Source organism: Coregonus clupeaformis, chromosome 40, assembly GCF_020615455.1.
Source record: "Coregonus clupeaformis isolate EN_2021a chromosome 40, ASM2061545v1, whole genome shotgun sequence".
Lineage (NCBI taxonomy): Eukaryota > Metazoa > Chordata > Actinopteri > Salmoniformes > Salmonidae > Coregonus > Coregonus clupeaformis.
The window spans coordinates 18,688,509-18,706,319 of NC_059231.1; positions in this window are offsets into that span (position 1 = coordinate 18,688,509).

The following is a 17,811-nucleotide window of genomic DNA, read 5'->3' on the forward strand; positions in this document are numbered from 1 at the left end:
CTGTCCAAATGAACTCTGACCCAACGCAAGGACCGCCCACTCCGCATTTTTGTACCCCTCATTAATTTTCTGTTTCTTGAAAAATTTTGATAATAATTTCAAACTGTGTCCACATTTCACATATCAGGACAGGAGGTATTATCTGTGCTTTATGCACATAGCAATATATCCTGATATACACTGCTCAAAAAAATAAAGGGAACACTTAAACAACACAATGTAACTCCAAGTCAATCACACTTCTGTGAAATCAAACTGTCCACTTAGGAAGCAACACTGATTGACAATACATTTCACATGCTGTTGTGCAAATAGAATAGACAACAGGTGGAAATTATAGGCAATTAGCAAGACACCCCCAATAAAGAAGTGGTTCTGCAGGTGGTGACCACAGACCACTTCTCAGTTCCTATGCTTCCTGGCTGATGTTTTGGTCACTTTTGAATGCTGGCGGTGCTTTCACTCTAGTGGTAGCATGAGACGGAGTCTACAACCCACACAAGTGGCTCAGGTAGTGCAGCTCATCCAGGATGGAACATCAATGTGAGCTGTGGCAAGAAGGTTTGCTGTGTCTGTCAGCGTAGTGTCCAGAGCATGGAGGCGCTACCAGGAGACAGGCCAGTACATCAGGAGACGTGGAGGAGGCCGTAGGAGGGCAACAACCCAGCAGCAGGACCGCTACCGCCGCCTTTGTGCAAGGAGGAGCAGGAGGAGCACTGCCAGAGCCCTGCAAAATGACCTCCAGCAGGCCACAAATGTGCATGTGTCTGCTCAAACGGTCAGAAACAGACTCCATGAGGGTGGTATGAGGGCCCGACGTCCACAGGTGGGGGTTGTGCTTACAGCCCAACACCGTACAGGACGTCTGGCATTTGCCAGAGAACACCAAGATTGGCAAATTCGCCACTGGCGCCATGTGCTCTTCACAGATGAAAGCAGGTTCACACTGAGCACATGTGACAGACGTGACAGAGTCTGGAGACGCCGTGGAGAACGTTCTGCTGCCTGCAACATCCTCCAGCATGACCGGTTTGGCGGTGGGTCAGTCATGGTGTGGGGTGGCATTTCTTTGGGGGGCCGCACAGCCCTCCATGTGCTCGCCAGAGGTAGCCTGACTGCCATTAGGTACCGAGATGAGATCCTCAGACCCCTTGTGAGACCATATGCTGGTGCGGTTGGCCCTGGGTTCCTCCTAATGCAAGACAATGCTAGACCTCATGTGGCTGGAGTGTGTCAGCAGCTCCTGCAAGAGGAAGGCATTGATGCTATGGACTGGTCCGCCCGTTCCCCAGACCTGAATCCAATTGAGCACATCTGGGACATCATGTCTCGCTCCATCCACCAACGCCACGTTGCACCACAGACTGTCCAGGAGTTGGCGGATGCTTTAGTCCAGGTCTGGGAGGAGATCCCTCAGGAGACCATCCGCCACCTCATCAGGAGCATGCCCAGGCGTTGTAGGGAGGTCATACAGGCACGTGGAGCCCACACACACTACTGAGCCTCATGACTTGTTTTAAGGACATTACATCAAAGTTGGATCAGCCTGTAGTGTGGTTTTCCACTTTAATTTTGAGGGTGACTCCAAATCCAGACCTCCATGGGTTGATACATTTGATTTCCATTTATAATTTTTGTGTGATTTTGTTGTCAGCACATTCAACTATGTAAAGAAAAAAGTATTTAATAAGATTATTTCATTCATTCAGATCTAGGATGTGTTGTTTAAGTGTTCCCTTTATTTTTTTGAGCAGTGTACTTTCAACTAAACGTTTCCCCTTTCAAATGTGATATAGTCGCTCTGGATAAGAGCGATTTACCGGAGCAATTAGGGTTAAGATTTTTCACTTAGTCGGCTCGGGGATTAGAACCAGCGACCTTTCGATTACTGGCACAACGCTCTTAACCACTAAGCTACCTGCCGCTACCTACAGTGGGGAAAAAAAGTATTTAGTCAGCCACCAATTGTGCAAGTTATCCCACTTAAAAAGATTAAAGAGGCATGTAATTTTCATCATAGGTACACGTCAACTATGACAGACAAATTGAGGAAAAAAAATCCAGAAAATCACATTGTAGGATTTTTTATGAATTTATTTGCAAATTATGGTGGAAAATAAGTATTTGGTCACCTACAAACAAGCAAGATTTCTGGCTCTCACAGACTTGTAACTTCTTCTTTAAGAGGCTCCTCTGTCCTCCACTCGTTACCTGTATTAATGGCACCTGTTTGAACTTGTTATCAGTATAAAAGACACCTGTCCACAACCTCAAACAGTCACTCTCCAAACTCCACTATGGCCAAGACCAAAGAGCTGTCAAAGGACACCAGAAACAAAATTGTAGACCTGCACCAGGCTGGGAAGACTGAATCTGCAATAGGTAAGCAGCTTGGTTTGAAGAAATTAACTGTGGGAACAATTATTAGGAAATGGAAGACATACAAGACCCCTGATAATCTCCCTCGATCTGGGGCTCCACGCAAGATCTCACCCAGTGGGGTCAAAATGATCACAAGAACGGTGAGCAAAAATCCCAGAACCACACGGGGGGACCTAGTGAATGACCTGCAGAGAGCTGGGACCAAAGTAACAAAGCCTACCATCAGTAACACACTACGCCGCCAGGGACTCAAATCCTGCAGTGCAGACGTGTCCCCCTTCTTAAGCCAGTACATGTCCAGGCCCGTCTGAAGTTTGCTAGAGTGCATTTGGATGATCCAGAAGAGGATTGGGAGAATGTCATATGGTCAGATGAAACCAAAATATAACTTTTTGGTAAAAACTCAACTCGTCGTATTTGGAGGACAAAGAATGCTGAGTTCCATCCAAAGAACACCATACCTACTGTGAAGCATGGGGGTGGAAACATCATGCTTTGGGGCTGTTTTTCTGCAAAGGGACCAGGACGACTGATCCGTGCAAAGGAAAGAATGAATGGGGCCATGTATCGTGAGATTTTGAGTGAAAACCTCCTTCCATCAGCAAGGGCATTGAAGATGAAACGTGGCTGGGTCTTTCAGCATGACAATGATCCCAAACACACCGCCTGGGCAACGAAGGAGTGGCTTCTTAAGAAGCGTTTCAAGGTCCTGGAGTGGCCTAGCCAGTCTCCAGATCTCAACCCCATAGAAAATCTTTGGAGGGAGTTGAAAGTCCATGTTGCCCAGCGACAGCCCCAAAACATCACTGCTCTAGAGGAGATCTGCATGGAGGAATGGGCCAAAATACCAGCAACAGTGTGTGAAAACCTTGTGAAGACTTACAGAAAACGTTTGACCTGTGTCATTGCCAACAAAGGGTATATAACAAAGTATTGAGAAACTTTTGTTATTGACCAAATACTTATTTTCCACCATAATTTGCAAATAAATTCATAAAAAATCCTACAATGTGATTTTCTGGAATTTTTTTCCTCATTTTGTCTGTCATAGTTGACGTGTACCTATGATGAAAATTACAGGCCTCTCTCATCTTTTTAAGTGGGAGAACTTGCACAATTGGTGGCTGACTAAATACTTTTTTTCCCCACTGTATCTTCTTGTAATGTAGGGTAGGCAATGTATGTTTTTTTTATTTTATAAAAATGCAAATCCTGCACATGCCCTTTACATATTTTTTTATGTTCGTCTACAATTGCAGAATAATATAGCCTATATCCAAAGATACTGATAACTAACTCCCTATTCATCTGCGCTATATACAGTGGGGGAAAAAAGTATTTAGTCAGCCACCAATTGTGCAAGTTCTCCCACTTAAAAAGATGAGAGAGGCCTGTAATTTTCATCATAGGTACATGTCAACTATGACAGACAAAATGAGAAAAAAAATCCAGAAAATCACATTGTAGGATTTTTAATGAATTTATTTGCAAATTATGGTGGAAAATAAGTATTTGGTCAATAACAAAAGTTTCTCAATACTTTGTTATATACCCTTTGTTGGCAATGACACAGGTCAAACATTTTCTGTAAGTCTTCACAAGGTTTTCACACACTGTTGCTGGTATTTTGGCCCATTCCTCCAAGCAGATCTCCTCTATAGCAGTGATGTTTTGGGGCTGTCGCTGGGCAACACGGACTTTCAACTCCCTCCAAAGATTTTCTATGGGGTTGAGATCTGGAGACTGGCTAGGCCACTCCAGAACCTTGAAATGCTTCTTACGAAGCCACTCCTTCGTTGCCCGGGCGGTGTGTTTGGGATCATTGTCATGCTGAAAGACCCAGCCACGTTTCATCTTCAATGCCCTTGCTGATGGAAGGAGGTTTTCACTCAAAATCTCACGATACATGGCCCCATTCATTCTTTCCTTTACACGGATCAGTCGTCCTGGTCCCTTTGCAGAAAAACAGCCCCAAAGCATGATGTTTCCACCCCCATGCTTCACAGTAGGTATGGTGTTCTTTGGATGCAACTCAGCATTCTTTGTCCTCCAAACACGACGAGTTGAGTTTTTACCAAAAAGTTATATTTTGGTTTCATCTGACCATATGACATTCTCCCAATCCTCTTCTGGATCATCCAAATGCACTCTAGCAGACTTCAGACGGGCCTGGACATGTACTGGCTTAAGCAGGGGGACACGTCTTGCACTGCAGGATTTGAGTCCCTGGCGGCATAGTGTGTTACTGATGGTAGGCTTTGTTACTTTGGTCCCAGCTCTCTGCAGGTCATTCACTAGGTCCCCCCATGTGGTTCTGGGATTTTTGCTCACCGTTCTTGTGATCATTTTGACCCCACGAGGTGAGATCTTGCGTGGAGCCCCAGATCGAGGGAGATTATCAGTGGTCTTGTATGTCTTCCATTTCCTAATAATTGCTCCCACAGATGATTTCTTCAAACCAAGCTGCTTACCTATTGCAGATTCAGTCTTCCCAGCCTGGTGCAGGTCTACAATTTTGTTTCTGGTGTCCTTTGACAGCTCTTTGGTCTTGGCCATAGTGGAGTTTGGAGTGTGACTGTTTGAGGTTGTGGACAGGTGTCTTTTATACTGATAACAAGTTCAAACAGGTGCCATTAATACAGGTAACGAGTGGAGGACAGAGGAGCCTCTTAAAGAAGAAGTTACAGGTCTGTGAGAGCCAGAAATCTTGCTTGTTTGTAGGTGACCAAATCCTTATTTTCCACCATAATTTGCAAATAAATTCATTAAAAATCCTACAATGTGATTTTCTGGATTTTCCCCCTCATTTTGTTTGTCATAGTTGACGTGTACCTATGATGAAAATTACAGGCCTCTCTCATCTTTTTAAGTGGGAGAACTTGCACAATTGGTGGCTGACTAAATATTTTTTTTCCCCACTGTACCTCTCACTCACATGGCTGTCCATCACATGATCAGGTCTTTCTCACAGGCTACAAGTGATGACAGACATATCTGGGACGCAACGGCGCGCGTCCTTATCCAATTCTGAGGTGCATATTGAAGCTATTGGAAGAACTGTCCACATTTACTTTTCGTCAGCCAACAAGATGAGTAGGCCTAACGAACAGCAAAAGCACTAGCCTATGTCATTGTACTATCCCCCATAGTACAAAAGTCGACCTATTCTATTCTGTGCAATAAATAAATATTCCAAATATAGTCTGGGACAGTTGTGGGATGCGATAGATCCTAAATTAATTACAACCACAAGCATCAAAAAACTTTTTTTACGCAATGTGGCTGACGCAACAGATCAGAACGTTTAGCTTAAAATGTTGATAAACTATTAGGCTATTTCTTCACATTATATGGTAGTAGGCTATAAGCGCGAATGTACCATTAGTGGAAAACACCATTATCAAAAGTGACCGCAAATGCAATTATGCATGTAATGCTTTTATTATAAAGGTGCATTTTTATGGTGAAAATTATCTTCCCCAAACTTGAAACTCACGCGCTGCTTATGTATGCCAGTTAGGCTCTACACCCCTTGTAAAGCGGATTAATGTGCTTAATTTTAAGAAGTTATTTGGCCACTTTAGTTTTGATACAAACCTTATCAAAACATATAGGCCTATAGGCTAGGCTACATGAGACGTGCGACTATGATTAGAAAAAGTAGCAAAACAAAGGCATTGTTTCTTATGCTTGGCATCATTCACAAGTGATAATATATAATTCACAAGTGATAGGCTAATATTGTCACCCAGCAGACTATTCTTGATTTAATCTTGTCTTTACATATACAGCGTGTAAATTAGCTAGAAAGATATGTCGGCATCAAGTAATTGTCTTTGGCCCCCTCCCAGTTAGGGCGAGTGATGAGCTCTAGAGCGGAGTCTCACAACTGAATCGCTGGTTGAAAACGGTTTTCTGCCCCTCCCAAAATATAGAATTTGTAGATAATTCGCCCTCTTTCAGGGACTCACCCACAAACAGGACCAAGCCTGGCCTGCTGAGGAGTGACGGACTCCATCCTAGCTGGAGGGGTGCTCTCATCTTATCTACAAACATAGACAGTGCTCTAACTCCTCTAGCTCCACAATGAGATGCAGGCCAGGCAACAGGCTGTTAGCCAGCCTGCCAGCTTAGTGGAATCTGCCACTAGCACAGTCAGTGTAGTCAGCTCAGCTATCCCCATTGAGATCGTGTCTGTGCCTCGATCTAGGTTGAGCAAAACTAAACATGGCGGTGTTCACCTTAGCAATCTCACTGGAATAAAGACCTCCTCCATTCCTGTCATTATTGAAAGAGATTGTGATATCTCACATCTCAAAATAGGGCTCCTTATTGTTAGATCCCTCACCTCCAAGGCAGTTATGGTCAATGAACTAATCACTGGTCATAATCTTGACGTGATTGGCCTGACTGAAACATGGCTTAAGCCTGACGAATTTACTGTGTTAAATGAGGCCTCTCCTCCTGGTTACACTAGTGACCATATCCCCCGCGCATCCTGCAAAGGCGGAGGTGTTGCTAAAATTTACGATAGCAAATGTCAATTTACCCCCCAAAAAATGACTGCGTTTTCGTATTTTGAGCTTCTAGTCATGAAATCTATGCAGTTTACTCAATCACTTTTTATAGCTACTGTTTACAGGCCTCCTGGGCCGTATACAGAGTTCCCTGAATTCCTATCGGACCTTGTAGTCATGGCAGATAATATTCAAATTTTTGGTGACTTTAATATTCATATGGGAAAGTCCACAGACCCACTCCAAAAGGCTTTCGGAGCCATCATCGACTAAGTGGGTTTTTTCCAACATGTCTCCGGACATACTCATTGCCACAGTCATACCCTGGATCTAGTTTTGTCCCGTGGAATAAATATTGTGGATGTAAATGTTTTTCCCTCATAACCCTGGACAATCGGACCACCATCTTATTACGTTTGCAATTGCAACAAATAATCTGCTCAGATCCCAACCAAGGACCATCAAAAGCCGTGCTATAAATTCTCAGACAACCCAAAGATTCCTAGAGGCCCTTCCAGACTCCCTCCACCTACTTAAGGACGTCGGAGTAAAAAAAATCAGTTAACAACCTAACTGAGGATCTAAATTTAACCTTGCGTAATACCCTAGATGCAGTCGCACCCCTAGAAACAAAAAACATTTGTCACAAGAAATTAGCTCCCTGGTATACAGAAAATACCCGAGCCCTGAAGCAAGCCTCCAGAAAATTGGAACGGAAATGGCGCTCCACCAAACTGGAAGTCTTCCTACTAGCTTGGAAAGAAAGTACAGAGCAATATCGAAGAGCCCTCACTGCTGCTCGATCATCCTATTTTTCCAACCTAATTGAGGAGAATAAGAACAATCCAACATTTCTATTTGATACTGTCGCAAAGCTAACTAAAAAGCAGCATTCCTCAAGAGAGGATGCCTTTCACTTCAGCAGTGATGAATTCATGAACTTCTTCGACGAAAAGATCATGATCATTAGAAAGCAAATTACGGACTCCTCTTTGAATCTGTGTATTCCTTTTAATGGCGTCAGATCAAGGCTCTGCATCTGTCCTCGTGCTCCTAGACCTTAGTGCTGCTTTTGACACCATCGATCACCACCTTCTTTTTTAGAGATTGGAAACCTTAATTGGTCTACACGGACAAGTTCTTGCCTGGTTTAGATCTTATCTGTCGGAAAGATATCAGTTCGTCTCTGAGGATGGTTTGTCCTCTGACAAATCAATTGTATGTTTTGGTGTTCCTCAAAGTTCAGTTTTTGGACCACTGTTTTCACAATATATATTTTACCTCTTGGTGATGTCATTCTGAAACACAATGTTAACTTTCATTGCTATGCGGACGACATACAGCTCTACATTTCGATGAAACATGGTGAAGCCTCAAAATTGCCTACCCTGGAAGCATGTGTTTCAGACATAAGGAAATGGATGGCGGCAAATGTTTTACTTTTAAACTCGGACAAAACAGAGATGCTAGTCCTAGGTCCCAAGAAACAAAGAGATCTTCTGTTGGATCTGACAATTAATCTTGATGGTTGTACAGTCGTCAAAAAAAAAAACTGTGAAGGACCTCGGCGTTACTCTGGACCCTGATCTCTCTTTTGACGAACATATCAAGAATATTTCAAGGACAGCTTTTTTCCATCTTCGTAACATTGCAAAAATCAGAAACGTTTTGTCCAAAAATGATGCAGAAAAGCTAATCCATGCTTTTGTCACTTCTAGATTAGACTACTGCAATGCTCTACTCTCCGGCTACCCGGATAAAGCACTAAATAAACTTCAGTTCGTGCTAAACACGGCTGCTAGAATCAGAATTTGATCATATTACTTGCTTCCTGTTAAGGCTAGGGCTGATTTCAAGGTTTTACTGCTAACCTACAAAGCATTACATGGGCTTGCTCCTACCTACAGTGGGGAGAACAAGTATTTGATACACTGCCGATTTTGCAGGTTTTCCTACTTACAAAGCATGTAGAGGTCTGTAATTTTTATCATAGGAACACATCAACTGTGAGAGACAGAATCTAAAACAAAAATCCAGAAAATCACATTGTATGATTTTTAAGTAATTAATTTGCATTTTATTGCATGACATAAGTATTTGATACATCAGAAAAGCAGAACTTAATATTTGGTACAGAAACCTTTGTTTGCAATTACAGAGATCATACATTTCCTGTAGGTCTTGACCAGGTTTGCACACACTGCAGCAGGGATTTTGGCCTACTCCTCCATACAGACCTTCTCCAGATCCTTCAGGTTTCGGGGCTGTCGCTGGGCAATACGGACTTTCAGCTCCCTCCAAAGATTCTTTATTGGGTTCAGGTCTGGAGACTGGCTAGGCCACTCCAGGACCTTGAGATGCTTCTTACGGAGCCACTCCTTAGTTGCCCTGGCTGTGTGTTTCGGGTCGTTGTCATGCTGGAAGACCCAGCCACGACCCATCTTCAATGCTCTTACTGAGGGAAGGAGGTTTTTGGCCAAGATCTCGCGATACATGGCCCCATCCATCCTCCCCTCAATACGGTGCAGTCGTCCTGTCCCCTTTGCAGAAAAGCATCCCCAAAGAATGATGTTTCCACCTCCATGCTTCACGGTTGGGATGGTGTTCTTGGGGTTGTACTCATCCTTCTTCTTCTTCCAAACACGGCGAGTGGAGTTTAGACCAAAAGCTCTATTTTTGTCTTATCAGACCACATGACCTTCTCCCATTCCTCCTCTGGATCATCCAGATGGTCATTGGCAAACTTCAGACGGGCCTGGACATGCGCTGGCTTGAGCAGGGGGGACCTTGCGTGTGCTGCAGGATTTTAATCCATGACGGCATAGTGTGTTACTAATGGTTTTCTTTGAGACTGTGGTCCCAGCTCTCTTCAGGTCATTGACCAGGTCCTGCCATGTAGTTCTGGGCTGATCCCTCACCTTCCTCATGATCATTGATGCCCCACGAGGTGAGGTCTTGCATGGAGCCCCAGACCGAGGGTGATTGACCGTCATCTTGAACTTCTTCCATTTTCTAATAATTGCGCCAACAGTTGTTGCCTTCTCACCAAGCTGCTTGCCTATTGTCCTGTAGCCCATCCCAGCCTTGTGCAGGTCTACAATTTTATCCCTGATGTCCTTACACAGCTCTCTGGTCTTGGCCATTGTGGAGAGGTTGGAGTCTGTTTGATTGAGTGTGTGGACAGGTGTCTTTTATACAGGTAACGAGTTCAAACAGGTGCAGTTAATACAGGTAATGAGTGGAGAACAGGAGGGCTTCTTAAAGAAAAACTAACAGGTCTGTGAGAGCCGGAATTCTCAGTGGTTGGTAGGTGATCAAATACTTATGTCATGCAATAAAATGCAAATTAATTACTTAAAAATCATACAATGTGATTTTCTAAGATTTTTGTTTTAGATTCCGTCTCTCACAGTTGAAGTGTACATATGATAAAAATTACAGACCTCTACATGCTTTGTAAGTAGGAAAACCTGCAAAAAATCGGCAGTGTATCAAATACTTGTTCTCCCCACTGTATCTCTCCGGTTTGGTCCTGCCGTACATACCTACACGTACGCTACGGTCACAAGACGCAGGCCTCCTTATTGTCCCTAGCATTTCTAAGCAAACAGCTGGAGGCAGGGCTTTCTCCTATAGAGCTCCATTTGTATGGAATTGTCTGCCTATCCATGTGAGAGACGGAGACTCGGTCTCGACCTTTAAGTCTTTACTGAAGACTCATCTCTTCAGTAGGTCCTATGATTTAGTGTAGTCTGGCCCAGGGGTGCGAAGGTGAACGGAAAGGCACTGGAGCGACAAACCGCGCTTGCTGTCTCTGCCTGGCCGGTTCCGGGCTCTCCATTGGGATTCTCTGCCTCTGACCCTATTACGGGGGCTGAGTCACATGCTTACTGGTGCTTTCCATGCCATCCCTAGGAGGGGTGCATCACTTGAGTGGGTTGAGTCACTGACGTGATCTTCCTGTCTGGTTTGTCGCCCCCTCGGGCTTGTGCAGTGGAGGAGATCTTCGTGGGCTATACTCAGCCTTGTCTCAGGGTAGTACGTTGGTGGTCTGTTGATATCCCTCTGGTGGTGTTGGGGCTGTGCGTTGGCAAAGTGGGTGGGGTTATATCCTGCCTGGTTGGCCCTTTCCAGGGGTATCGTCGGATGGGGCCACAGTGTCTCCCGACCCCTCGTCTCAGCCTCCAGTATCTATGCTGCAATAGTCGATGTGCCGGGGGGCTAGGGTCAGTCTGTTATATCTGGTGTTATTCTACTGTCTTATCCGGTGTGAATTTAAGTATGCTCCCTCTAATTCTCTCTCTCTCCCTCCCATCCCGGAGGACCCAGCCCTAAGACCATGCCTCATGACTACCTGGCCTGATGACTTCTTGCTGTCCCCAGTCCACCTGGTCATGCTGCTGCTCCAGTTTCCACTCTTATGCCTGTGGCTATGGAACCCTGACCTGTTCACCGGACATGCTACCTTGTCCCAGACCTGCTGTTTTCAACTCTCTCTCTCTCTACCGCACATGCTATTTCAATCTCTAAATGCCTGGCTATGAAAAGCCAAGTGACATTTACTCCTGATGTACTGACCTGTTGCAACCTCTACAACCACTGTGATTATTATTTGACCCTGCTGGTCATCTATGAACATTTTTACATCTTGGAGAAAAATCTGGCCTTAATGGCCATGTATTGTTATAATCTCCACCCGGCACAGCCAGAAGGGGACTGGCCACCCCTCAGAGTCTGGTTCCTCTATAGGTTTCGGCCGTTCTAGGGAATTTTTCTTAGCCACCGTGGGGTTTTTAGGCTGGGTTTCTGTATAGAACTTTGTGACATCTGCTGATGTAAAAAGGGCTTTATAAATAAAATGTGATTGATTGATTGATACAAAATAATATATGTGTGAAATTTGTTTTGATTTAGAATGGACCATTATCATGCACCGGTCTCGAAACAGGGGCAGCGGGAGAAAAATACATACCATCTATGCACTTAAATAGCGAATGGAGGACGCTTTTCCCTTGGTTCATTTTCATGCCAGCCAGGTAGGCTATACTCCCGTTGTAAAGATAAGCAATGTGCTTAATATTAGGAAAGTTGAGAAATAAATATAGTAGGTCTAGCCTATAGAAAGCTGATGGGATCCTCCTCTTTTTAATAGAGGCCATCACTCTGTTTTCTCGCGCAATTGCGTAGCCTATATAAATGTTGCACAACATGTTTGATTAGATTTGTGATTACATTTGTATTGATGTCAGTGATTAGAGGGACAATAGAGTGCTGAGTACCAGGCAGTTAGCAAGTTTGGTAGGCTACCAATGACCATCAGCAGCATCAGAGCTTGGAGAAGCCTAGCTAGCATGACTAAACAGTCATGTGGAATTTAACTGCCTTCATGACTCGTGACCGCCGGTGTGGAGGTAATGCGATCGCCGCAACAGCCCTACATCCAACCGGCCTCACAACTGCAGACCACGTGTAACCAGGACCTCCATATCCGGCTTCTTCACCTGTGGGACCGTCTGATACCAGCCACCAGGACAGCTGATGAAACTGTGGGTTTGCACAACCGAATAATTTCTGCACAAACTGTCGGAAACCGTCTCAGGGAAGCTCAACTGCGTGATCGTCGTCCTCATCAGAGTCGTGACCTGACTTACTTTAATGTACAGTGCCTTGCAAAAGTATTCATCCCCCTTGGTGTTTTTCCTATTTTATTGCATTACAACCTGTAATTTAAAATGATTTTTATTTGGATTTCATGTAATGGACATACACAAAATGGTCCAAATTGATGAAGTGAACTGAAAAAAATAACTTGTTTCAAAGAATTCTAAAAAAATAAATAGCGGAAAACTGGTTTGTTTATATGTATTCACCCCCTTTGCAATGAAGCCTGGTGCAACCAATTACCTTCAGAAGTCACATAATTAGTTAAATAAAGTCCACTTGTGTGCAATCTAAGTGTCACATGATCTGTCACATGATCTCAGTATATATACACACCTGTTCTGAAAGGCCCCAGAGTCTGCAACACCACTAAGCAAGGGGCACCACCAAGCGAGCGGCACCATGAAGACCAAGGAGCTCTCCAAACAGGTCAGGGACAAAGTTGTGGAGAAGTACAGATCAGGGTTGGGTTATAAAAAAATATCAGAAACTTTGAGCATCCCACGGAGCACCATTAAATCCACTATTAAAAAATAGAAAGAATATGGCACCACAACAAACCTGCCAAGAGAGGGCCGCCCACCAAAACTCATGGACCAGGCAAGGAGGGCATTAATCAGAGAGGGAACAAAGAGACCAAAGATAACCCTGAAGGAGCTGCAAAGCTCCATAGCGGAGATTGAAGTATCTGTCCATAGGACCACTTTAAGCCGTACACTCCACAGAGCTGGGTTTTATGGAAGAGTGGCCAGAAAAGTGGCCAGAAAAAAGACATTGCTTAAAGAAAAAAAAATCCTGAAGAATGCATGTCAAAAATGTTATAAATTGATTTGCATTTTAATGAGGGAAATAAGTATTTGACCCCTCTGCAAACATGACCGTACTTGGTGGCAAAACCCTTGTTGGCAATCAGAGGTCAGACGTTTCTTGTAGTTGGCCACCAGGTTTGCACACATCTCAGGAGAGATTTTGTCCCACTCCTCTTTGCAGATCTTCTCCAAGTCATTAAGGTTTCGAGGCTGACGTTGGGCAACTCAAACCTTCAGCTCCCTTCAAAGATTTTCTATAGGATTAAGGTCTGAAGACTGGCTAGGCCACTCCAGGACCTTAATGTGCTTCTTCTTGAGCCACTCCTTTGTTGCCTTGGCCATGTGTTTTGGGTCATTGTCATGCTGGAATACCCATCCACGACCCATTTTCAATGCCCTGGCTGAGGGAAGGAGGTTCTCACCCAAGATTTGACGGTACATGGCCCCGTCCATCGTTCCTTTGATGCGGTGAAGTTGTCCTGTCCCCTTAGCAGAAAAACACCCCCAAAGCATAATGTTTCCACCTCCATGTTTGACGGTGGGGATGGTGTTCTTGGGGTCATAGGCAGCATTCCTCCTCCTCCAAACACGGCGAGTTGAGTTGATGGCAAAAAGCTCAATTTTGGTCTCATCTGACCACAACACTTTCACCCAGTTCTCCTCTGAATCATTCAGATGTTCATTGGCAAACTTCAGACGGGCCTGTATATGTGCTTTCTTGAGCAGGGGGACCTTGCGGGCGCGGCAGGATTTCAGTCCTTCACGGCGTAGTGTGTTACCAATTGTTTTCTTGGTGACTATGGTCCCAGCTGCCTTGAGATCATTGACAAGATCCTCCCGTGTAGTTCTGGGCTTATTCTCACCGTTCTCATGATCATTGCAACTCCACGAGGTGAGATCTTGCATGGAGCCCCAGGCTGAGGGAGATTGACAGTTATTTTGTGTTTCTTCCATTTGCGAATAATCACACCAACTGTTGTCGCCTTCTCACCAAGCTGCTTGGCGATGGTCTTGTAGCCCATTCCAGCCTTGTGTAGGTCTCCAATCTTGTCCCTGACATCCTTGGTGAGCTCTTTGGTCTTGGCCACAGTGGAGAGTTTGGAATCTGATTGATTGCTTCTGTGGACAGGTATCTTTTATACAGGTAACAAGCTGAAATTAGGAGCACTCCCTTTAAGAGTGTGCTCCTAATCTCAGCTCGTTACCTGTATAAAAGACACGTGGGAGCCAGAAATCTTTCTGATTGAGAGGGGGTCAAATACTTATTTCCCTCATTAAAATGCAAATCAATTTATAACATTTTTGACGTGCGTTTTTCTGGATTTTGTTGTTGTTATTCTGTCTCTCACTGTTCAAATAAACCTACCATTAAAATTATAGACTGATCATGTCTTTGTCAGTGGGCAAACTTAAACTCAGCAGGGGATCAAATACTTTTTTTCCTCACTGTATGTTATATATTGACAAGTCACTTATCAAATAATTACCTCTTATCAGTCTCATTCTGAACGTTGCATAATCCTTGAACCTGCAAGAACCGTAACCTTATTGATCAATCAGCAATACACAAATTGGCTTAAGTATTTATTTACTAACTAAATAATAACACAATACAAACACACACACAGGTTATTGATTACTAACGTAATACAATGAAAATAGGTCCCTCGTGGACTGGACTAACAATAGCATGAATTATTGGGTAGAAGGAGGGTTGGCTGATTCAGAGAGAGGGGGGGGAAAGGAGGAGACAAAGGAATTCACCTATTGGACATTTCTTAACTACACTGACGGAAATACAAATGCTTAGCACCTGCTCATTCGGATTAGAAATGCAACATGTGTTTACGTATAGCTGTCCTCGATAGTTGAGTTGATGATGTAGGACTGTGGTTTGCCCACCAGAGATCCCAATGTCCTTGGTAGAGTTTCTGGTCGTAGTCGTGGTTAGAATGGTTACTTCAGCGTACCCTGTAGTTCGTACAGTTGATCTGTTAGAATAGATACTTCAGATGTACCAGCCGTTGTCGGAGAGGGATTGTCCTTCCCAACTCGTGTCTTTAGTGAAAGTTCATGCCAGCTGCAGACTGAGATGATAAGGTGTAGTGCATTGTCTTCTTCTTTACCTCATGTAGAGGTTGAGAGTTTCAGAGTTTCTCCATTTCAAATGTGTGGACTAACGTCTCACGTTTTCTGGTCTTTCTGGTCTAACCATTTTGTAACGTGTAGCTTCAGCTTCACGGTTCTTGGTCTTGTAGAAATTAAACCATTTGCAACATACGGCTTATGCTGTAGTATGCTTGGTCTTCCTTTGGTAATAGAGTCGTAGTTTTAAACCATTTTGTTACGTTTAGCTCACGCTTCACGTCTGCTGGTCTGGTGTTAATTTGTTTTCAAAGCTTTTTATGCACTTGGGGTAAAAGGGGCATTTGTGCTCATCTGGGCGTGGCCACTGACTGAGAACAAATCAATATGGAAAACAATCATCTCATCTAGAATGCTAAAATCACATTGTTATCTTCACAAAAGTATTATATTTAATCATTCGTTTTATACAACAATTAGATGCAAACCTCATAACTGGGAAGTGTACACCCCCAGAGATAGTTACAGTTGAAGTCGGAAGTTTACATACACTTTAGGTTGGAGTCATTAAAACTCGTTTTTCAACAACTCCACAAATTTCTTGTTAACAAACTATAGTTTTGGCAAGTCGGTTAGGACATCTACATTGTGCATGACACAAGTAATTTTTCCAACAATTGTTAACGGACAGATTATTTCACTTATAATTCACTGTATCCCAATTCCAGTGGGTCAGAAGTTTACATACACTAAATTGACTGTGCCTTTAAACAGCTTGGAAAATTCCAGAAAATGATGTCATGGCTTTAGAAGCTTGTGATAGGCTAATTGACATCATTTGAGTCAATTGGATGTGTACCTGTGGATGTATTTCAAGGCCTACCTTCAAATGCAGTGCCTCTTTGCTTGACATCATGGGAAAATCTAAAGAAATCAGCCAAGACCTCAGGAAAAAATTGTAGACCTCCACAAGTCTGGTTCATCTGCAATTTCCAAACGTCTGAAGGTACCACGTTCATCTGTACAAACAATAGTACGCAAGTATAAACACCATGGGACCACGCAGCCGTCATACCGCTCAGGAAGGAGACGCGTTCTGTCTCCTAGAGATGAACGTACTTTGATGCGAAAAGTGCAAATCAATCCCAGAACAACAGCAAAGGACCTTGTGAAGATGCTGGAGGAAACAGGTACAAAAGTATCTATATCCACAGTAAAACGAGTCCTATATCGACATAACCTGAAAAGCCGCTCAGCAAGGAAGAAGACACTGCTCCAAAACCGCCATAAAAAAGCAAGACTACGGTTTGCAACTGCACATGGGGACAAGGATCGTACTTTTTGGAAAAATGTCCTCTGGTCTGATGAAACAAAAATAGAACTGTTTGGCCATAATGACCATCGTTATGTTTGGAGGAAAAAGGGGGTTGCTTGCAAGCCGAAGAACACCATCCCAACTGTGAAGCACGGTGGTGGCAGCATCATGCTGTGTGGGTGCTTTGCTGCAGGAGGGCCGGGTGCACTTCACAAAATAGATGGCATCATGAGGAAGGAAAATTATGTGGATATATTGAAGCAACATCTCAAGACATCAGTCAGGAAGTTAAAGCTTGGTCGCAAATGGGTCTTCCAAATGGACAATGACCCCAAGCATACTTCCAAAGTTGTGGCAAAATGGCTTAAGGACAACAAAGTCAAGGTATTGGAGTGGCCATCACAAAGCCCTGACCTCAATCCTTTAGAACATTTGTGGGCAGTACTGAAAAAGCGTGTGCGAGCAAGGAGGCCTACAAACCTGACTCAGTAACACCAGCTCTGTCAGGAGGAATGGGCCAAAATTCACCGAACTTATTGTGGGAAGCTTGTGGAAGGCTACCCAAAACGTTTGACCCAAGTTTAAATTGTTTAAGGCAATGCTACCAAATACTAATTGAGTGTATGTAAACTTCTGACCCACTGGGAATGTGATGAAAGAAATAAAATATGAAATAAATCATTCTCGACTATTATTCTGACATTTCACATTCTTAAAATAAAGTGGTGATCCTAACTGACCTAAGACAGGGAATCTTTACTAGGATTAAATGCCAGGAATTGTGAAAAACTGAGTTTAAATGTATTTGGCTAAGGTGTATGTAAACTTCCGACTTCAGCTGTATGTTGTTCCACCGTCTTTAATGATATCACAACATAGTAACGAATTTGACATGATTGTTCTTTAAGTCCCTAACGACAATTTCCCACATTCCTTTAAGTAGGAATATTGTTTCATTATCCACTTTTGGATGTTGGAGTCTTGGCGGGAGACTTCCTTTGTCTCGTAGGGAAATTCCCTCTCCCAATACTGCATGGCACGG